Source organism: Taudactylus pleione, unplaced genomic scaffold (assembly GCF_031769625.1).
Source record: "Taudactylus pleione unplaced genomic scaffold, aTauple2 ptg000282l, whole genome shotgun sequence".
Classification (NCBI taxonomy): Eukaryota; Metazoa; Chordata; class Amphibia; order Anura; family Myobatrachidae; genus Taudactylus; species Taudactylus pleione.
In genome coordinates this window covers 3,190,915-3,215,640 of record NW_028284684.1, presented here as the reverse complement: position 1 = coordinate 3,215,640, position 24,726 = coordinate 3,190,915, and the positions used below count along the sequence as shown (strand labels likewise).

At 41.8% G+C, this 24,726-nt stretch overlaps 1 pseudogene; it reads left to right on the top strand.

The window, feature by feature from the left end:
• Positions 1–21,309: 21,309 nt before the first annotated feature.
• LOC148512103 (5S ribosomal RNA) lies at positions 21,310–21,428 on the top strand (annotated as a pseudogene).
• Positions 21,429–24,726: the final 3,298 nt, after the last annotated feature.

The window sequence follows — 24,726 nt, the reverse complement described above, 5'->3', positions numbered from 1 at the left end:
ACATACATCTCTGAATCAGATTCATAATGCGAACTTGGAGGACTACAAAGTGGCATAAGGTGGAAAGACAGTTCTCTATAGAAAAATTTGGGCAGCGGCCACTGCAAAATGTTGCTACATTGCCCACAAAGTTCTAGTTACAACACTGATCTTGTTGTAATGTTTTGTGCATGAATATTGTTTAGGTTCTACTATATGATATAGTTATTTTATATATATAACATTGCATTCGTTAAGCATGTATATGATTGTAACAAAAGTTTTTGTATACCATATTTGTATTTTAAAGTATCCATGAATTGTGCTCTACAATAAACCATATGTATGATCTAAGTATAGGTTGTTATGGGGTTTACCACTGCTTTTAGTCACCTTTCCATTCTCAGAGTAATGAAATGCAGTTACAGTATACTCGGTGCTAAACTTTACCGGTGTACTGTAACTCCTGATACTTAAAATAGGACTTTGGCTTAAATTACCTGTTGAAACCTCAGAAACACTCTTGCTGCAAAATGTCAGATATTTTGTGAATGTTTGACCTTTCTAAGAAACAATTGAAACCAATGAATCAATGCACTCCACAGATTCTATTCATTATTAAAGGTAAAGAAAGTACAGTAAATACATCTGTCATATTGGGCCTTATTCAGAGATGAACGCTGCTGCATCCGCTTTTGCACCTGTTGCTAGAGTTGCGGTTGCGATAATATGCAAAAGCTAGTTTCAGCACTTCCCCTGGTGTAGTAGCCTACATCTTAATATGCTAGGACTGAGACTTCCACTTTCTGCCAGAAGGGTGTGTATCTTGATGCGTTTCCCAGCAAAGAGCCGTTTCCTCAGAAAATAATAATGTTTAATTTGTGTTTTTTTTATTATGTTTTTATGTATTTTCTTTGCATCATTTATTTGTTAATTATCAAAATGGTATAATATTTGATGGCAAATTAACAGTGCTCTATATTTTCTGTTTTTTCTTTGTTGAATATTAAGAAGGTCAGCCCCTCTTCTTAGGTAGCAGCAGTCCATTTGCAGTGCTAAATTGTCTTTAACAGGGGTGATCAGTTTCCAATAGCACCCTCTGGTGTCTTCTTATTTTTCACATAACCAATTCTAATACCATCTGTCCTGATCACAAATGCATCTTTGTGTGTACACTTTGTATTGTCACGAAGGTGAGATCAGAGTCAGGACCCGTGGACTAGACTGGCATAGAGGATAGGAAATTAGGTGAGTGTATCAGATGCTTACTCATGGATCAGGGATAGACACAGACATGGAACATGACCCAAGGTCATCAGGGAGGTCGGTGACTACTGGAAAACCCCAGCCAGTACCTGGAACTACTTGAGATGCACTCAACCCTAGCACTAACTCTCATGAACATGGAGCTGGGACCAATAATTAATAACTGAGGTGCTGGGCAGAGGCAACTCAGGTATGCAATAGCCTGGCTGGAATCTACAGAAACCTGACTAGCAGAGCTGGGTGTCTGGAGCTTACACCCTCAGAGAGGGATGCAGATCCAGTACCCAGTCCCCAGCACCTAGAATCGGCCACTCCACTGGAAACTCAATACGAATCCCAACACTCAGTGAGAGGACCATCAGGGCAACAACCACCATCGATGGTCACACCAATGGTTTGATGAGCAGAGAGTCCCAGAGGCTTGCTTAAAACAGTCATGCTGAGAAGAGTTATAGAGATGAAGTGGAACTCTCAGAGCAACAATACAGGATGAAAAATCAAATACAGGATCAGTTGATTTGAACCTGCAATGAGCAGGCAGGTTGTTAACAGAAGACTTGCTTGAAGTCACAAATGGTAGCCGACTGAAGTTTTGGCACTTGGAAGCACTATTACATACAGTCAATGTTGGCAAATTGATACTTCAGACTACTGCAGGAATAATACAGGCTGGAACCAAAGTGTAGGTAGCAGACTATGGCCCTCATTCAGAGCCGCTCGTAAGCGGCCTTACGCTCGTAGGGGTCCGATGTTGACAAACCACGCATGCGTCGGTGTAACAGTGCGCATGAGCGTACGGCTGTTTGCATTCATTTTTTCTGTCGTTCGTCGAATAGCGAACAGGAAGTGACATGTCAGATGTGATTGACAGAATTGTCCATTTTGGGGGCGGTGACGGGGGTGGAGATGGGAAAACGCAGGCGTGGCGAGGCGTTTTTTGGGCGTACATACATTATCTGCTGCGAACGGCCAATGTGAATGGAACAAGTGTTACGTTACTGTCTGATCAACTTTCCAGGCAAACTGCTCGCTCAGCTTGTGGTCTGGTATTCTCTACCACAATGACGATGGTCTCTTCGTTCCTCCCGTGGCTCATCGATGGTTTCCGATTTACCAGTTGAGGGCTCAAAAACAATCAGTTTTGAATTGCAAAAATGCTTGTAATGTGTTAAGAAAATAACCTTTTTTTAGTACCAAAAAACCGTAAGCAGGTGAACTACTCAGCTGATAATTTCTGGGTTACACAATCAATTAGCTTACAAATTTATTTTCTATTTGCGTGTTTTTCCAAAATTAGTTTATTACTTTTTTTCGCCCAACAATATTGTAGTCCTGTTTGTGATTTTTCTTTTTTTAGGGGCCAAGAAAACAATCATCCTTTTGTTTTTTGCTAAGTGTTAATTTAAACTCTTGAATGGTTTTTAACCCTTTGTTTTTGTTTAAAAAAAAATGTTTAAATTTCCGTTGTTTGTAATTTTGTGTGTGGGATTACCTTTTAACCAGTTTTTGAATAAATTTACAATACAATTGTTCATATTTTCAACATTTTTTATTTTTAAAACACAATTTTTTGTGTTTTTTTTTTTCCAAATTAAAATATGGATAACTAAAAATAAAAAAAGAAATGTTTTTAGAAATGCGTAAACAAAAAAAGGGGCTTTTTGAAACCACTGTCAAACAAACAAAATTTAAAAACAATTCACAAGAAAGGAGAGGGAGGTTTTGGCCATTAAGGAATATGGGGCAAACACTGAGAAGGAATGTGGGAAAAATTAGCCAGTGCTGTCATCGCCTTTTGGCCCGTTTGGCCGGGGTAGGGAGGGAGCCTGAACGGGTCCGGGAGGTCCTTCGGCTGGCCTGGCCAGAGGCAGATGTTGGGGCATCTGGACTAGGCATAGGGCTAGGCACATTTGGAGGGATGGCTGTTGTTGTGCCAGAGGTGGAGGATCCTGATGTTCCGGCAGGAAGGGAGGCTGGCTCCAACATGTGCTGGTGAAGGAGCTGCTCCAGGGCATTTGCAATACGGACATTGGCCCCAGTATTTTCTGCTAGGGCCTGAGCAATGGTCATGTTGACCGCAGCACTTTGCTCCAGGGCCTCCGCCACCCATAGCAGAGTGGCGTCCAGCCTCACCAGAATCTCAGTGTGCTGATCCATTTTAAGATTGAGATCAGTGAGGAGGGCAACTGCCTGTGAGGGGGATTGCCCTGGACTGTCTACCACAGGGTCCCCATCCGGATCTACTGGTTCCTCCCCTGCAGAGCCAGCAGAAGTTCTGTGGCCAAAGCTCCCCTCTGGAGCAGACTCATCCGCCTGTGTCTCTGTGAAAAAAATAGAGAAAAGAGTACCATTATAATCTAGATATTGTCCCAAACACATTTCTGAGTTATTAACATTACTACATTTACCTGAGGCAACATGAGGAGCCGCAAAGTCTAGCATGTCGGTATCCATGTTCGACACGCCAAACACCTCCTCATCCTGCACACACCCCTGGGCCTGCTCCTCCAAATTGTTGAACTCCAGTGACACAGGGGTGGGACCCCCTCCTGTCCCCCCTGCATGCCTAGCCCTATCAGCCAGTTTTTGATTCAGCCGATATTTGAAGTCGCTCCATCTGTGGGTTAAAAAGTTGGCATTATTCTTGCAGTATTTGGACCTGTAAACACTTTTTAATAAAATGTAGTTTGTACGTACCGGCGTTTGACATCCCGGGTTGCACGTTCAAACTCACCCACCATATTGACAGCACTGGCTATGCCATCCCACATTTTCCATTTCTGGCTGGCACCCATATTCCTTGGGGCCTGGGGCAGGGTGTCAACACACATTTGGATTAAAACCTCCATCTCCTTTCTTGTGAATGGTGGCTTCCTTTTTTTTGGAGTTTGTTTAGTGGGCTACTAGGACCAGCAGCCTCTTCCATTACATCCTCAACACCTTTTTGTAAATTGGAAATAAAATTTATAATGTAAAATGTACCTAAAATGTTGGTTCCACATAATCCTTTAGGCCCAAAAAGACAAATACTTACCTGGCGCCTCTTGGCCAATGCTTTGCTGCTAGCCATTTTTGACTTTCAGGTCTCACTACAGCAGACCGATTGGGGTTTTCAGTGACGTTTTTATACATGTGTCAGCATTATTCGGCCGCATCATTGATTGTGCGCTCCTATTGTCTGTCCTTGATTTGTGCGGGAAAATAAACCTTATTTATGGCTTGGTGTGACTCGAGTCGAGGTGGCGGGTGTTGAATGTTGGAGGTTTTGCTTGGAGGAGTTGATTGTTGGTGTGTTTCGGAGTTTGAGGTGGTTTTTTTGGTTCTAATCGTTTTGTTTGCTTTTTAGTTATTTAATTTCCGTTCGTTTTTTTGGATTGGTTTTTTTTCTTTTTTGTTGCGTTTTTGAGTAAGTCTTTTTAAAAACCCTCGTAAAAAAAATATTAAATACTTTAAAAATGTTAGTACTTATGTTTTTGATTTTTTATTTTTACAGTTATTTTGGCATTGCCCCCGTGAAATTTTTGGACTTTGTGTTATTTGTCTGATTTTGGTAAGTGTTTTTTGTTTTATGAAGTGACAATTTTGATGTGTTGGTCTTCGCATATGTTTTGCTAAGTAAATTTTTTATTTTTCTTTAACCAATCATGTCTTAACACGAAATATAGTGTACTCTTTAGCGAAATTTAGTTTGAGTTGTTTTTAATGTTAAATGAGCGAACTATTTAGCGCACTAATGTCTGCTTATTAAACAGTAAAAATTGCAAACTATTTAGCGCACTAATGTCTGCTTATTAAACAGTAAAAATTGCGAACTATTTAGCGCACTAATGTCTGCTTATTAAACAGCAAAAATTGCGAACTATTTAGCGCACTAATGTCTGCTTATTAAACAGTAAAAATTGCGAACTATTTAGCGCACTAATGTCTGCGTATTAAACAGTAAAAATTGCGAACTATTTAGCGCACTAATATCTGCTTATTAAACAGTAAAAATTGCGAACTATTTAGCGCACTAATGTCTGCTTATTAAACAGTAAAAATTGCGAACTATTTAGCACACTAATGTCTGCTTATTAAACAGTAAAAATTGCGAACTATTTAGCGCACTAATATCTGTTTATTAAACAGTAAAAATTGTGAACTATTTAGCGCACTAATATCTGCTTATTAAACAGTAAAAATTGCGAACTATTTAGCGCACTAATGTCTGCTTATTAAGCAGTAAAAATTGCGAACTATTTAGTGCACTAATGTCTGCTTATTAAACAGTAAAAATTGCGAACTATTTAGCGCACTAATGTCTGCTTATTAAACAGTAAATATTGCGAACTATTTAGCACACTAATGTCTGCTTATTTTTTCAGTGTAAAATCATGTTTTACCACTAAATGTAGCATGCGTTTATCCAAACTAATGTGTGCTCCCTTCTCTTTTTTTTAATGTCAAAAATGTCTTTACAATCCAAGTTTCACCAAAAATAGTAAATATATTTTCTACTTTTGAAATGTAGGTTGGTCTACTCATGACAAGACCCCGGCCTGTAAGCATCTTTGGATTTCTTTAAAAAGATAAGTATATTTTTCTTTACACATTTGTCTCAAACAATAACTACCCGGTTTACCATTTCAGGTTGATGTTGGTCGTATTATCTTGGCCATGGTTCCAGAACCCGACCAACCTCAACTTTGTCCCAGGCGAAGGCTTCATAGGCGTGCAAGGCCCCAGATATATAGAACACGTGTCACCCTTTTTGGAATGCCAGATGATGAGGTCTTAAGACGATACCGTCTTCCTCCACGAATCATCATAGACACTCTCTCATTAATAGCGAGTGATCTTGAACGGCAAATTGTCAGTCCTACAGCAATACCACCACTTACGCAATTACTGTCGGTGTTACATTTCTGTGCCTCAGGATCCTTTCAAACCACGGTGGGAATAGTTGCTGGAATCTCCCAATCCTCCTTTTCAAGGATCCTGAGGGCAGTGATGGAGGCCATTTTTAAGCACCTCCATCATTTTATTAAAATGCCAGTGGATATGGGTTCCATTAGTGTGGTGAAGGCCAATTTTTACCAAATAGTTGGCTTACCACACATCATAGGGGTTGTGGATGGCACTCACATACCACTTCAGCCTCCAGCAAGGCTGGAGGCTATTTTTAGGAACCGCAAACACTTTAATTCACTGAATGTAATGGTGGTATGTGATGCCTCCCTCCAGATCCTGTCCCTGAATGACAAATTCCCCGGGAGTGCACAGGATTCCTTTGTCATCCAGCAATCAGGGATTTGGCACAAATTAGACAACCTACAAGCTAGTGATGTGTGGTTTCTGAGTAAGTTGACACCTTCTGTTGCAACCACTGCAAAGCTTGTTACACAATGGTCCTGATGTTTGTTTATTTATTTTCACAGGAGACAGTGGTTACCCTTGCACGCCCTGGCTGCTCACTCCTTATTTGGCTCCCACACCAGGGCCACAAAGTGAGTATAATTCCACACTTACAGCCACCAGGCAGGTGGTGGAGCACTGTATCGGCCTTTTAAAAGGCCGATTCAGATACCTCCACCGCTCTGGTGGCGACCTCATGTATTTGACGGATATGGTTTCGAAAATTGTGGTCCTGTGTGGGATATTTCACAACATCGCCATAAGGAGTGGGGTCCCAATGCAGCCAGAGGATGCCTTGCCTGAGGATGGCCCCCCCGAGGTTGGTCGGAGGTCAGTATGTGGGGGGGCCATACGCGATGATGTGGTGGCCAGATATTTTAGGTAATTATTGTAAAACATTTAGTTAATTGACACAATGTAGACATGTAAGATTTTAATGGCCAATTTTAATATTTGTTTGTTTTTTTTGTCTTTTATTCCCTAAAATTACCCCAAAAAAATTATGCCTACTACCTGATCCCCAAAATTTTCTTCATATGGCCACATTGGATCTAACTTCGGGAACAATTATTTCTTCACCTCATTTGTGGATTCATGTTGGCCTGCTGCTTCTTCAAACAGTTCTTGAGTTTATTTTTTTTTGTTTTTGGGTGTTGGGTTTTTTTTGGTGTGTGTTTGCAATGTTTGAATTGTTTGTCACAATTCACTTTCTGTTTATTATTTGTGTATATTAAATTTTTGTTTTACATTAAAAAGACTTTTCCTTGGTAAATTACAAGCACGGGTAACCTGGCCCAAAAAAGGCAAACTTTCTTAATGGCTAATCCTGGAATGTGTTAAATTGTTAATTATTTTAACATGCTTTGTGGCTAAAAACAAACACCAAAGGTATTATTGTGAAACAGTATGTTTTCTAAACTAGGCCTAAGCAGGTTTGAAATAATATTTACATTACCCACCAAAAATATAAAAAAAAAATGCTGGTAATTCTCCAAACCTATTGGTATTGTTAGCTGTTTAATGTGCCAGCTTACATACTTACTGGCGCTTTCTACAATCTGATTTACCTTACTATAAAAAACATGCTCCAATAGTCAACTTATGGAAGGTTAAACAATCTAATATTTACAGACAAGGAATGAGACTTTTTAAAAAAAAAAAAAATTTTTTTATTGCTAACAAAATTTTTAGGGGGGTAAAAAAACAAAACAAATTAATGGCGCAGGACAGCCAACATGTGGTCAAGGACCACAAGCATGCCAATTACATGGCCCCGCAATGTCTGCAAGCCTGCATGCATTTCTTGCAGTCGCCTCTGGTCCTCTGTGGGGAAAAAAAAAGTGTGTATTAATAAAATGACACCTTAAATTATATGTTAGCAAACAAGTTAAAAATCAGACTCTACATTTTAAAAAAAAACAATTTTCGTCCCCAAAAAAATTAATGGCAAACGCAAAGATGGTATAAATACAAACTATAAATGTTACACATAAAAAGCCAACCAAAAAAAGGGCGAAGTACACCCAAAAAATACATTTGTTGGTACCGTAAACTAGAAAGACACAAGTATGAGTGTTTGGACATGTGTGATATGTGTCAGGGGAAAACATCCTAGACATTGTTTAACAAAAATATATAACCAAAACATTTGAAATACTTAACAATTTGGAAATGCACAGGAAAAAGGACAACATCACCCAAAAACACAAAAATGCAAAAACAACCATAGTTTAAAAGGGAAACATACCGGTCATCGGGATGCCTGCTCGTTGAGCCCAGACATCCTCCTCCTCGGAGGTGGGCCAGTGCTGGTCCAATGGAGGAGGGGATATCTGGCTCGGTGTGGAGGGGGATGAAAAGAGAGGGGGGGGTGGAGGGGAGGGGGATGAAAAGAGAGGGGGGGTGGAGGGGAGGGAGAATTTGGAGGGATGGGCAAAATTGGAGAGGGCAGGGCCTAAGGGACTGGCCGGTCAGGGGTGGAGGGGGAATTTGGGGAAGGTTGGGGAGAGGAGGTTTGGCTGGGAGTGGGGGATAGGGGACGAGGGCGACGTCGGTTTCAGACTCGACGTTGGAGTCTGCGCTCAGCCCCTAAATGATGGATGAAAAAGGTTTAGCTTTTTTTGGGATTTTGGGGTTTGGGTACAAATTTACAACACCAAAAATTTGATAAAATTATAAAAACGGAAAACATGCACACGCTGGTATGTCCTTAATCAACAAACAGGGCTAGACTGGAAACATGCACACGCTGGTATGTCCTAAATCAACAAACAGGGCTAGACTGGAAACATGCACATGCAGGTATGTCCTAAATCAACAAACAGGGCTAGACTGGAAACATGCACACGCAGGTATGTCCTAAATCAACAAACAGGGCTAGACTGGAAACATGCACACGCAGGTAGGGCCGCCATAAAAGCAACAAAAAAAAACACTTACTTTGACTGATCTGCAACCGCAAACATGCCTGCAGGCGTGGCGTGCGGCAGTGCAGATCCGACCACCTGCGCTCCAATTGGCTGATATATTTCGGTGATAGCCGAAGGAGCGCAGGCGGCGGCGCACCTCCACATACGCCATACGCTTGCGGGGGGGAGGCTGGCTAGTGATCCTCTGGTCCATGACCTCGGTGAGGACCATGAGCTCCCACCTACTAAACGCGAAGGCTCTCATGATGGCAATGACTTTTTTGACACAAAACAGTTTTAATAAAGGCCCTAAAAAAATTTGATTGGCTAATGTACTTTGTAAATTAACAGGAACCATTCTATTGGTTATTGTATGAGTCATGTGACCTCCAGCCTCAGAAATATAATGTGAGTTATGATAGGCTTGATGCAGTGACATGCGTAAGCTAATTTAAATAAACAAATTAAAGTACTAAAATATGCCTATCACAAACAACGGAAAACATTAGTATCATTCCTAAAAACATTTAATTTTGAAAAAGAAAACATTGGTGAAACCGTACGTATTCTGCGGTACAAATGACACACACTGACAAGAATAAAGTTTATTGACAATGAAGAAAAAAAAGGATTGAAAACATGTGAAGAGCAATTAAGGTAATTAATCTATTGATTGGCATTAAATGATTAAAGTATGTTGGAAGAATGAAATAGCAGGCAATCGAAAACTGACAGGGCCACTTCCGGAATTGACTTCCAACCAAAGAGGAGACGGGCGGTCGCTATTTTGAACGGACGCTAGCTAGAGGAGGGGTTGGGAGACTATAGGGCGGAAATTTAGCAACGAGCGAACTTACAAGCGAGCGCTTGAATTTAAATATTTCCGCTCGTACGGCGGACGAGCGTACGGCCACTTGCGTCCGGCTCTGAATCAGGCCCTAAGCCAAGCAAATAAAAAGAACAAAATCTTAGGCGGCACACTTCAAAGCAGCATAAGGTCATAAACAGTAAGTTACCAATTCCCAGACATATAGAGATACAGGAAAGACCATAAATGTGCAAAGAATTGACCCAACAACAGTACAACAAACAGTAGGACAGTCCTTGGTCTCACTAAAAATGTCCTTCTAATGAATATTTATTTCCAATATTCAGATTTCAAAAAAGAAGAAAAAAAAATAAACTTGATATTTCTATATGAATAAACACCTCAGGTGCTGACATTCAATAATAGTGGTGTCCTCATGCAGTTCTCAGTAGGACTTGAAATGACAGAGTGCACCACCACAAACCAGGAGCTTCACACATCCAAATGTGCATGCAAATAGGTATGCATGGAAAGGTACTTTCATCAATACTTACATAAAAACAGCAATATAAAGGTACACTAAGGTTTCTTTGTCCTCTCATTTCAAATCTTCACACAAATGTTCATGTCTCCTCTGATCAGCATATGTAAAGTGTTGCCAGGCTGAATTGGACTGCAACCAGAATGATGGACATAGGCTGGAAATATGCAGGTAAGATCCAACTGGAACCAGTGGAGACAGAAGTTATTTGAACTGGACTAGAACCAGTGGATGCTGGACCGGACCGGGAATGGAGTACACTGAAGAAACCTTGAACAGAACTGGAACCGGAGAGATCAGGAGTTGACTTGAACTGGACTGGAACTGAAGTAGTACTTGCACTGGAGACAGGGTCCACACTGGAACTGGAGAAGACAGTGGCACTGAACACAGGCTGGAGGGTTTCTGGATACTGGCAAGAGTTATTACAATGCAGAGTAAATGGGAGTGACTTACAGGTATCAGGGTAGAAGCAACTTGCACAGTCACAGGTAGCAGGAGTTCTGGTTCAGGTGGCGGATCAGAGTAAGAAGGTACACACTGAAGTTTAAGCACACAGAGGAAGCTATATTCCATGTCGGTCTAACAGTGTGCTAGTGATAGGTAGGTAGAGCTTTAAATAGAGTGCTCTTGCAAGGCATAGGAAAGAGTAGTCATGTGAGTGTAGGAGACAGGCAGTGGCAGCTGCATGGGTGCAGCCATTATAGATCAGATGACCTGATCTATAATGGCTGCACCCATGCAGCTGACATCGCCCTAGAACAGGATGGCCCACCTTATAGAAGCACTTCTGGACAGGATATGAGCGGCTTAGTGCCTGGTTTATGACATGTTTCACACATGTGCCATAGGAGGGAATCGGTATGGAATCCCGGTTGCTGCATGGCCGGCAGTTCGATTCCCGGCAGCAGCAGCCCGACTGATCAGCAGAGCCCGGCAGCGGAAGCCTGACAGCGCTGGAAATCCTGATCGTCCCTAAGGTAAGTACAAACTAACCTAACCCTATAACCCTAACCCTCCTTAGGGGTGCCTAACCCTAACCTCCCCCCCAAGTGCCTAACCCTAATCCCCCCTCTAAGTGCCTAACCCTAACCCCCCCTTCCCCGCTGCCTAAACCCTAACCCTCCCCGGGGGGTGCCTAACCCTAACCTCCCCCCGGGGTGCCTAACCCTAACCCCCCCTTCCCCTAGCCTAACCCTAACCCTCCCAGGGGGGTGCCTAACTCTTAGTCCCCCCCCGGGTGCCCTAAACCTAATCGTCCCCTCCCGCGGCTGTCCGCTCGCGGTGCCCGGCATCCCTTCGATCGGGATATAGACGCCGGTCATTTATCCCACGCCAGGATAAAGCAGCTGGGAAGCCGGCTGTTGGTATTAAGGCAGCCGGTTTCCCGACTGCATACCCATAGGAGTTGTCAGAAAGGAGTTGCTAAAAATTGCTCAACTACGTGAACACTGGCACTGTGTGCAGATTGCATGCAATTCGGAATCAGGCCCATTGTTGGAACAGAGGATCTAGTTTACAAAGTACATTATATGTACACCAAGATGTTGGTTTTGCACTAATGCACCTATTTAGTAAATAAAACAAACAGGGGTAAATTTATTAAAGTGAGAGGTTTTAGAAGTGCATTTTAGAAGAGATGTTGCCCATAGCAACCAATCAGATTCTAGCTATTATTTTCTAGAAGGTGCTAATTAAATGTTAAGTAGAATCTGATAGGTTGCTATGGGCAACATCTCTTCTAAAACTCACTTCTAAAAACTCTCACTTTAGTAAATTTACCCACAGTGGGATGTTCACATACTTTCCAGTTTTTAGAGACATCACATTAAATTCACACCATCAAACCATGCATTACAATAAACTTTTACATTTTCCTTCAGAAATACTGCTTCATCACACCACTTTTCATCTGCCTCCCCTACTCACATGTGCCAATATGAATTACTGCTTTTTCCCAAACATTGTCATGTTTCTCCATAAACCCATGTGTTTAGAGGACATCTGGGGACACCAGCACAAATTAAGGAACCAAAAAGTTTTTTGAGCTGCACATGGGTGCTTTGGTCTTATGCTGGCCATACACGGTAAGATTTTCAGTCCAACCATCCAACTAGTTGGTTGGTTGGAATGAAAATCTGGTAAGGTATGAAAGCAAATGACAATCAGCGATTTGCTCCCAAATGCAGAAAAATGGACAAAAACTGTTGTTTGAACAAATTGTTTAGAGCAAACATTTAACAAACTTGTTTGAACGACCATTTTAATCTATTTTATGGCATTTAGGAGCAAATTGCTGATCATCATTTACTCTCATACGTTACCAGATTTTCATTCCAACCAACCAACTAGTTGGATGGTTGGACAGAAAATCTCACCGTGTCCACACTGCAGGATACTGCTTTATGCCCCCCTCCCACAATCAGTAAAAATCACTCTTTTTATTTCTTATTCTTTACACACTGATCACTATACACAGGTCACACTGATATCACAAAGCAGAGGCAAACTGATCCCTATGAACAGCCTACACTGCTTTTCACACACACTGCCTGGCCACAAGCTTTACTGCAAATGCCCCCTGCCCACCAGCTTTTCTCCCACATGTAACCCATTGTGCACTCGATTTTCCCTTATAGATTTTCCCTTATATGTCCACCAGCTATTCTTCTCACATGCCATTTCCATACATTCTGCCAGGGCCGCCATCAGGGGCAGACTGCCAGGACTGGAGGCCCAGGCCCCGACCCTGGCTGAATGGAGGGGCCCGGCCGCTGCTATTGCCCACCACCACTGCTAGCTACCACCTACCGCTGCCGACCTGGACCTGGTCCCATTAAGTAAATAGAAGAGGAGAACACCTGCTGGCCCCTGCTATGTTTAATAAAGTTTGTTTAGGAGTCAGTGCGTGTGACGTCAGGCCCGCTGACAGCCGCGGGGGGCTCGGATAATAGGGGGCGTGACCTAATCATGGGAGGTGTGGCCACACCCCCTCCCCCCCAAAAAAAAGATTTGCAGCGCTGCGAAGCTGGGGAGGGGGGCGCTCTGGGCCCCCTCAGCCCTGCTCAAAGCCAGGGGGGGCACGATCAGTGTGATCGCTCCCCCCCACAGGCATAGGAGACTGCTGTGGCTGCCACGAGCAGTCTCCACTGCAGCTCAGCTCATGCTGTGTGCTGGGCTGCTGTGAGGGAGGGGGAGCGGTGCCAGACCCGGGCCCCCGATGGGCCCCTCAGGAAGCCCAGGCCCCGGTAATCTGTACCCGCTCCCCCCCCTCTCGGCGCCCCTGTGTGACGTCATGATGCTATTGGAGGATGAGGTCGGAGAAGCTGCGGATCAAGATGAGCAGCATCTCTGCCAGGGAGGAAGAGGAGAAGAAGCTGGAGCGGGGAACTCGGAGCCTTCATCAAGGAAATAAGGTAAGTGGGAAAATTCTGTGCACAGCGGAGAGATGGCAGATGGATTTAATAATAATAAACAGGATGGGGGGTTGAAACAATAGCTGGGCAGGGCACAGACTGATATAATACAAAGGGGGAGACTGGACTTAATAAATGGGGGGAGGGGGGGAAGTGGGGAAAGAGCTGGGCAGATCATGGCACATATTGTATTTAATAAACAGGGCGGGGGGAGTGAAATGGGGAAAAAGATTAATAAATTTTGCCCAAAACATTTGACAATTTTTGTTTTATTTTTATTGATAAGTTAAGGGGGGCTGCCTATTTTGTCAGTCCTGGGCCCCACAATTTCTGATGGCAGCCCTGCATGCTGCCCCCATGCAGCCATTCCCATACATGCTGCCCCACACAGCCATTCCCATACATGCTGCCCCCACACAGCCATTCCCATACATGCTGCCCCCACACAGCCATTCCCATACATGCTGCACCACACAGCCATTCCCATACATGCTGCCCCCACACAGCCACTCCCATACATGCTGCCCCCACACACCCATTCCTATACATGCTGCCCCCACAAAGCCATTCCCATACATGCTGCCCCCACACAGCCATTCCCATACCTGCTGCCTGAACACATGCTATTTTATTGCATGCCAGTGCCTGCCCACGAAACTCTCACATGCCACCTCCTGCCCACCATATTTTATTATACATCCCCTTCTGCCCGCAAGGTTTTTCGTCACATGCACCCTTCTCTTTAGATTACTCCTCTATTCACCATTGTTTCCCATATTATCATTTAATTTATCTTTATCTCCCCGATTTGTTTTCAGCTACACAGGAACACAAAACCTCGTCCAATCATGGAACAGTATTTTCCTTGGTGCATGTGATTGAGGCTGAAATTCCTTCCCATTCAGCTTTGTTAGTTGAGTAATGTCAAATACTTTACAACTGATAATACAATCCCACTCACTATGGGGCCTATTCATCTTCGAAGGCTGTATGGCCTCCGATGAGGAAGTACCCAACTCACATGGGGGGAAAAGTGACACCAGAGCGATTCATCATTGCTCCGGTGAGGAGGACAACTGCTACGAAAAGCAGTTGTTCCTGTGGTTAGTATCACAGCTACTTCTGTAGCTGCATTATTTACCTGCTCCCCAACATCCCGGCTACGCATAGGTGACCTTGGGTCGCGCATGCGCAAAGCCACCGGAGAGCTGGTGAGGAGGCGGCGGAGGGATTAGATCCCTCTTCGCATCCCTGGAACTCCTTCCCATAGGAAGGTGCGGGGATCCGAGAACAAGCGCCGTCTGAAGATTGAGCTTTTTCTCTGCAGCAAACTCCAAAAACTTTTAATTCAATACCCCTCATGATGAATGGCCGGGTAACATAAATATGCGGAAACTTGCGTCTCCACATGGTTACCGGGCCATTTCTCGTTTGATGAATAGGCCCCTACAGTATGGGAGGAGTGAAAGTAACTGCACATCATAGCTTGAATTCCTATCATTTCTATATATTTACATTTTTAATCCATGGATATAATTCAGCCTGAGAGAGGTCTCAAAATTTGTTTACCATATAAAAACGTACAATTGCTCTCTTGTTTGTGTGTCTCACAGATCCTATGTGCACAGGAACAAGAGGAAAAGAGGAGGGGCAGTGCAGGAGACACAGTAATCTCCTGATAATGCTTCCCAAAGTAAGTCAATATGGAATTTTCTTTTAACGTTTTTTATTATTCCTTTATGAGGAGAGTTCATGTTGTGGGTGTGACTTCATAAAGTATACAGATTGTTGCATTAATTGAACTGTATTATCTTATAATTTCTCAAAATACACTAATAATAATAATAATAATAATAATAATAATAAACAATAACTGCTTCTCTAATATGTTATGTTTGTTTGTTCTACAGTTGTGGAGATTGATGTGTTGCCTCCATCTATTCAGTGAAATTATCAGCAAGCGTTACCACCAGGAACTCCATACACAGTAAAAAAATATCCATATGGGTGCATACACACAGAACGATTTTCTGAACAATTATCGATAACAATATCGTTTATCGTTCAATAGTTCAATAGTTAAAAAAATCGTTCACTTTCTGAGTTAAAATGATGAACGATTATCATTCATGCGAATTCACATTTGTAGTTCAGTCAGACTGACCAACTCAACGATTTTCAGTAAGGGAATATTCTAAAATCGTTTGTAGTTCAAAAAAATTGTTCATTACATTTAGTAAATGAACGATTTTAGTAAACAATTTTCGTTCATTTTTCCCTTGAAAAAATGAAGGAAAATATTTTACTAAAATCGTGTGTGTATGCAGCTTATGATATTGCTATAGTATAGAGCCCCCCTCTATACTATAGCAATATCATAAGCTGCATACACAGCGGTATCCAGCAGACACATTCTCCCTGTATTTTTTCCGAAAAATACAGGGAGAAGTGTGTGGAAGGGATTCGCAGGCACAGAGCTTTATCGCAAGCTTTGTCTCTGCATGCAGCTGTTAGTACATTTATGTGATATTTCCTAAATTCTGAAATATCACACTATGGGCCTGATTCAGAGCCGCTCGTAAGCGGCCGCCGTTCGTTCCGAGCGATGTTTGCACAACTGCGCATGCGTACGGATTGTAATACGCGAACCAGTCAGTGCGGCCGAAAATCGTTTGTTCGCTAAATATCGAATGCCTGCTATTTTGAGTGACAGGAGGAGGCGTATGTGGGTGGTAATGGGATGGTGCTTGAAAACGGGGGTGGAGATCAGAACGCAGGCGTGCTTAAAGGTCAAAATGGGCGTTTTAAGGGTGTGCATAATTAATACAGCAGCGTCATTGACCACGTCACTGGGTTATTTTATAGTCAGAACTGCTCGCAAGATTGTGGTAGGAAAAAGCAACCACAAAAATAGCGAGCAGTTCATATGCTGGTCGATGTATTCGATTAATCTAATAAATAGCGGACATGACGTAGGCCAGGGGGCGTAGTTTTCCAAAAAACGACCGCATGTTTTGTACGCTCGTTCAGACCTAGAGGCGTGAACAGACCGCGAAGAGCGATCGGTTCATTTGAATAGCCACCCCTTTTTTCAGAACGAGCGCGCGCAAATAGCGTCCTGCTCTGAATCAGGCCCTATAACCAAATTTTCAATACGGATTGTAATAAATAGGTGCCATAGTGTGACATGTGAACTGATTACTAATTATAACTTAAAGGGTTACACAATCCACCACTGTAGTGTTACTGGCTAATAATGCATCCATATTAGTGGTTTATGAGGGTTCATTTACTGTAATTTACTGCATGTTGGTATTACAATATTAATATTTTATTTTTTTTCAACTGGTGTTAAGTACTGTAGTTGAAAGCTTATAATAAATTAAGTGGTTGCAAGCTTGTAATAAATTAACTGGTATGTGTAAGTGGACCATAAACCCCCAGTATTAATTTAAAATGTTTCATATTTTTAATTAGTTTGAAAGTGCTGTTTAGTGAGCAATGAGCCTAATTAAGGATGTAGCAGGTGTATTTGCATCTAGACTTGGCTAAGGTTTAATTACGTCTGTTGGAAATGTGGTATAACTGCTTATTTGTGAATGAAGCAGAATGGGGCTGCACTAAAAAATACAATCAAAGGCCACAAAAAATGATGTGAAGGAGGGCTGCTGGGAATGTGTGGGCTACCCTACCCACTGTAGAATGTAATATAAGCAGAGAAAAACCAGTGCTCACCCAAATGTGAATATGGAGAAATGGGGTAATATCAAAGGCTGGAATATTTATTATATTACCCCATTTCTCCATAGTCACATTTGGGCGAGCGCTAGTTTTTCTCTGGTATAACTGCTGCCAAGGTACCTTTCCAACTGTGTGTGTAGTTCTGCATATGTGCATATTTACACAGTTTGCCCACTTGGCACATCTCACATATGCTGCCCAGCTAGAGTGGGCCATGGTTGCCTACTCTCCCGGAACGGCTGCACTGAATCACTTTATCATAGACTCACCCCTGGTTTAAAATGGCGGTAATATCTTCTTTGTAAAGTGGGGGTGGGGGGGCGATATGATGCTATCGCACCACCATGCCACCGCACCACCTATTTACTACATTGCTGCCATGCCCCCTGATGCACCGACCTGGCTTCCCCTTTCCGGAAGGGGCACCAAGAAAATTAGTAAGTATGGAGTGGGCTGTAGCTCAGAGATGTGCTCTGCATATGTGAGTAAATATGCCACATTTGTATTTGCTTTATCTAGATGTGCCCATTTTACTTCCAACTCTGACAAGCACATGGGTGTCTCTTTAAGGGGTGCAGGGTGTGCACCCAATAGACTATACTTAACTGTCTGCCAAGTGCCGCAAAAATCACAAGGAAAATGGCACCAGCACCCTTTTTCCAGAGATCTGTGCCTGCATAGTAGAGAAATCACTGGGAAAATTGCACTGGCAGAGAGCAGTAAACTCTTGGACAGTGTCAGAGTCTACTCGGTACATGCACCAGCAATAGTGGGTGGGGGGCCACAAGGAGACTGCACAATGGCCCCCTCCACTCTTGAACCACCTCTGCATCAGCCATTTGAAGTTTAAACACACTTGTTTTTAGCATCTCAACCAGAGAGGAAAATAAAGGTCATTACTGGGCTCAGAGGCATTTTAATATGTTAGTAGCAGCTTTGACACCTGCTGTTAACATCTCTCTGTTAGATGATACATTTCTGCTGATATTATTTAGTAAGTGGTAAATGATTCAGGTCCATTCTAAATATGGCGAACAACTTAGATGTTTTGTTTTACACACAGATGTGTGTAACTACTCACAGATGTTATGTGCACAGGAATTATGAATCATCAACTATTAGTAAAATTAGGTGACAGCGATTTGCAATACAATAAAGTTATGTTAAAAAAATGTAGCCTTTTCTAGGCTACATACATTTTGCAAAACATGTTATGCAGTGTCACATAAAATAACAAAATGGTTATATTGTAACTAAAGAATGCATGCACACTATAGCTCTATGGGGCCTATTCATCATACCTTAAAAATCAATGGAGGTAATTAGGTTTAGAACTCGCATGAAGTTCTACCTAATTACCGGAGGAATTCATCATTCATCCTCTCCATCAGTATCTATTTCGAAAAGCTGTCATTTTTGTGATGACAGCTTTTCGGGAAATAGATACTTTTCCCTCTCTACTCTAACTTACCGCAGCTGGAATCCGTGTTGCGCATGCGCTGTTACATTTATAAACCCAGCGCATGCGCAGCACTACCTACAGCAGCGGTAAGTTTGTGTGCCCCACAACCCCTCCTCCCTCCTCCCCCCTCCGCTCACTTCCCCCCTGTCCCGCACTTACCTGCCACGCAGCAGCCTATGGCTGCTTCCTGCTGGTCTGAAACGTGGTCTCCCAGCACACCACAGTACAGTTTAGAAACAAGAAAAATAACGTGTTTTTTTTTCTAAACTTTATTGTGTTCTGCTGGGAGAACACAGTGTGCGACCAACCACCGGAGCCAGAGGAGGGACCAGAGCGCCTGAGGGTGCTGCGGGGGACCTGTCCAGCTGACCGCAGGTAAGTCTCACCTGTTAGAAAATACAAGGAGCTGGTATAGAGCGCCTACTGTGCTTATATAACTTATTATAAAGTGCTAGCAATATAAAGTGATTTTGTGCAATTAAAGTACTAATGCCAGGATAGTAATATCAAATTACCATTATCCTTAAATACCTATGAATTTTTTATACAGTGTATAACTTATAAAATGACAACGGTCTGTATGACTGTATGAAGTGCTATTGCAGAGATCCTTCAAAGATCCTTGACTGAATTAATAATCATAACATTCCATAAAAATGTGCAAAAATGCATAAATAATTTAAAGTGTAAATCAATAAGAGTGCAAAAAATCATTTAAAATAACATAAAATAATTTTAATCAGACACAAGAGATATCCTCCTACATGAAGGATAAATGACATAAAACACATAAAACCATGGACAAAAAATGTGTATATATAGAAAAGGACTATAAATTTATCAGAATAAATAGGAATAAAAAATCGTAGCTTATCTGATAAAAATGGCAAGTTCATAAATGGAAAGAGAATCGGAGCCTTCAACGCGTTTTGTCCATATCCTGGACTTCTTCAAGGGATATTCTAGCTCCTGTGGGGTATCCAATATTTATACCCCCTCTAATAAGGACAAACAAGAATTCACAGAGCTCCTTTGTGACATCACTTCCGGTTTTCTAAAAAGTTTCTATCCATTAAAGTGTAGTAACCACTTAAATTTATATTAGGCTGTTTCCTTTATTAATACATTGTTAAATTGGAAGTCTGTTTCCTAGATATAAATTATTTACTGGTGTATTACTTGTTTTTAAATCACATTTCAGAGAACAATATGAATTTGAAATTCACGTCGAAAATAAATAGGAATACTATTGAATTTCTGGATCTGGTTTTACGCGGAGAAGAAAACATGATCATTACAAAGAACTTCATAAAAGAAGTGGATACCAATAGTTATCTTCATTTTAAAAGTGGACATTTAAGAAGATGGAAAGAGAATATTCCGTATTCACAATTTCACAGAATAAAAAGAAATTGCAGTGAAGTACAAACATGTAATGAGCAAATTCAAATATATACAAATCGATTTTTAGAAAAAGAATATCCTCCAAAGTTATTACTGGAAGCAAAGGACAAAATGGATACCATAGAGAGGAATATGTTATTGGAATATAAGAATATGGAAGAGGAAGAGAAGAATATTATCCCATTCATCACAACATATAACGCACAGGAGAGAGATATCAAGAATTCTCTTAATAAGCATTGGAAGATCCTCCTAATGGATCCAGTTTTAAAAGAAATTCTACCACCCAGACCCCCCATTGTATTCAGAAAGGCAAGGGATCTTAAAGATTCTCTAGTACCCAGTATGTTAAGGGATATTAATGTTTCAAAATCCAACATCATCCATAACTGTCCAGGGAGTTATAAATGTGGCAAGTGCAATATATGCAAATTTCTACATCGGCAGAGAAAAAGCTTCAGTAATTCTGTGAATACCAAGGAATATAAAATCAAACAACATCTTAATTGCAACTCAACCTCAGTCATTTACCTCTTGGAATGTTCATGTGGAACAAAGTATGTGGGAAAGACTAAACAACCTCTAAAACTTTGCATACAAGAACACATAAGGATTATCAAGAACAAGGTGGAGACTCATATGGTGTCAAGACACTTTATTTCACACCATAGATCGGATCCAGATGACCTAATGTTCAAAGCTATAGAACATGTGGAATTGGGAGATAGAGGAGGAGATCTTGCGAACAAATTATCTAGACGTGAGATGTTCTGGATTTTTGAACTGGACACTATGACTCCCAGAGGATTTAACGACAATTATGAGATAGCACCATTTCTCTAATGAAGATGAAAGGAGAAAAAAGGGATTTCTTGTTATGTCCTAATATAACCTACCATCATACCTGGGTTAGAACGCCCAATCTCGTCTGATCTTGGAAGCTAAGCACCATTGGGCTTGGTTAGTACTTGGATGGGAGACCTCTAGGGAAGACCAGGTATGGTAGTTTTTTTATGTGACATACAGAGTTGAATCCCCCAAGACCTACGACCTAAGAAGAAATTTCTGATCTACAAATTTGAAGATGGGAGCGAGAATTTCCAGAACGCAGCAACAATAATTACATGTCTCAAGACTCATAAGAACCAACTGACCCTACAGAGTGAAAAGACTATATATATATATATATATATATATATACATATATGTATATTAACCATAAATCCTATGAAAAGCAAGACTAAATGAGATTTCCATTTTTTAAGACTTTTTAATATTTTTTAAGGATGTGCTGTACTAATCCCCAAAAGAATGTTTTTAGGATTTTTATAAGTGTCTACATATAGTCTATACTATATATTAATATATGTGTTATTTGTGGAGTTGTTAGAATTCCAGTTATGATTCTGAGTAGGTGTGGAGAAGAATTAGAAATTGTCATCATTATTTCATCATTGTTATAGTCCAAACATATGGCTGGTATATACATTCATACTAATATTGTTTCCATTGTACCATATAGGAAATAATAACTAAACTGCTATCCCCAGGATTATAAATAACACGATACAGATGGGAGCATAAAGATGGCAACGAAAATGGAACCTATGAGAGCAGCAAGATGGCCGCGAGCAAAGAAGCCACTTGGAGTACAAATATGGATGCCGCCAGAGATTGGAAATGTTTGACGCTGGACGTGATATACACGTGATCGGTGAACAAGTGGATGAATTGTCCTATTCGGTGTAAGGAAGGAGGTGGCATAGCGCTTAATGGGGACGATGACAACGGAGTAGGAAGTGATGCAATGAACCGCTCAAAAGAGGGCGGAAGGACCGCGATGCATGGATAATAAGGGCGGAAGTGACGCGACGCGATGTACATAAAAAAAGGAGTGATACACCAGTAAATAATTTATATCTAGGAAATGGACTTCCAATTTAACAACGTATTAATAAAGGAAACAGCCTAATATAAATTTAATTGGTTACTACACTTTAATGGATAGGAACTTTTTAGAAAACCGGAAGTGATGTCACAAAGGAGCTCTGTGAATTCTTGTTTGTCCTTATTAGAGGGGGTATAAATATTGGATACCCCACAGGAGCTAGAATATCCCTTGAAGAAGTCCAGGATACGGACAAAATGCATTGGAGGCTCCTATTCTCTTTCCATTTATGAACTTGCCATTTTTATCAGATAAGCTACGATTTTTTATTCCTATTTATTCTGATAAATTTATAGTCCTTTTTTATATATACACATTTTTTGTCCATGGTTTTATGTGTTTTATGTCATTTATCCTTCATGTAGGAGGATATCTCTTGTTGTGTCTGATTAAAATTATTTTATGTTATTTTAAATGATTTTTTGCACTCTTATTGATTTACACTTTAAATTATTTATGCATTTTTGCACATTTTTATGGAATGTTAAGATTATTAATTCAGTCAATGATGTTTGAAGGATCTCTGCAATAGCACTTTAGTCATACAGACCGTTGTCATTTTATAAGTTATACACTGTATAAAAAATTTCATAGGTATTTAAGGATAATGGTAATTTGATATTACTATCCTGGCATTAGCACTTTAATTGCACGAAATCACTTTATATTGCTAGCACTTTATAATAAGTTATATAAGCACAGTAGGCGCTCTATACCAGCTCCTTGTATTTTCTATTTGTTTGTATATGTAACAGATCACCACTGGTACATTATTTTGCTGGTTGAGCTGACACTCATATATATTTTTGGGGGTGCAATATAATTCTTAGTGTGAGATAATTGATACACAACTGATAAAATTTTACATTGAGGGATTTGTACCCAACTGGCACTGTGATCTTCTGCTGCACACAAGTCTCACCTGTTATTCGCCACCTCACAGAGGCGGATAGTACCTCCATCAAATTCTGAAAATACTAAATTTTCGGAATTTGATGAATACCATAATTTCCATATCCTCATACTAATGTATGGGGAGTGTGTAAATTAACGCAGAGGGACTTAGCAAGGAGATATCAGTGTTATCTCCTGTACTAAGTGTCATCATGAATACTAAAATAACGTTATTTAAGGAAAATGTCCTTAAAAACATTATTTTAGTGTTGATGAAGAGGCCAATATGTCCATTAACAAACTAAGGCCCTCATTCAGAGCCGTACGCTCTGAGCAGAGCGCACGCTCTGAATGAGGGCCGGGCTCCATTTTCATGGAGCGTCCTCCTGGACGCTCGTATAGCTGTGGGTCACCACCCACAGGCTATATGAGCGTGCATTGTGATGGTCGCGATGGTCGAGACCATCGCGACCATCGAATTTGCGAGCCGGAGCCTGCGGTTGAGGTTTTCAACCGCAAGCTCCGGAGTGATTTTGGCTCTATCAGAGCCAAAATCACTCCCACTGACATCACTAGTGATGTCAGTGGGCCGGCTTCTGACGGGAGGCGTTCCCATGGGAACGCCCCTGTCAGGGAGGCACGCCCCCGGCACGCCCACCAAAGGGGGCGTGCTGTCAATCAACATTGACAGCACACCCCCTTTGATCGGACACAACGAGCGAAGGACTTTCCTTCGCTCGTCGCGTCTGGCGCATGCGCACGACGGAGCTCCCTCCGTCGTGCGCATGCTCAGTCCATAACATCGACCCACTTGCGAGTGGACAGCCGCTTGCGAGTGGGTCTGAATCAGGCCCTAAGTATGCACACTATAGCTCTGTCCATTAACATGTGGTAATTAAGGAATGCCTATATTTTACATTCCTTTCTGCTACCTTTTTGCATGCCCTAGGTACAGGCCCAGATTTACCGCTAGGTAATCTAGGCACCCGTCTAGGGCCTGGCAGGTCCCAGGGGGCCCGTGGCAGGGCCCCCTGAAATCCAGCCCTGACCATTAAAAAAACAGGCTTCTCTTGATAATTTAATATTATTTTACAGAGTCTCCATTCGCACTTAAGCCAGTAATTTCACTAATACTGGCACTGGGGTCCGTTACTGAAACAGCTCCCAGCAGAGCGCCACGCAATGTCATGACTATATGACATTACACAGCCCCACCCTGCACTGTCAGCAATACTGCATAGAGCAGACAAGCCCAGGCTCAGCCAGCCCTGCCCCAGCACACAATAAAGTGAAGAGTGGAGAGAGACTGCAGCTTTCAGTGCTGCTGGCTGCATCTACCTGCAGTGATTTTATTTTTAATTAACAAGGCAGGCAGTGCAGGGCTGCCATACAGCACATGGGTGGTAAGGTGTGCGGGGAGGGAGGGAATCAATCACCCCCTGAAGCAAGCTGACTTTGCTGCCTT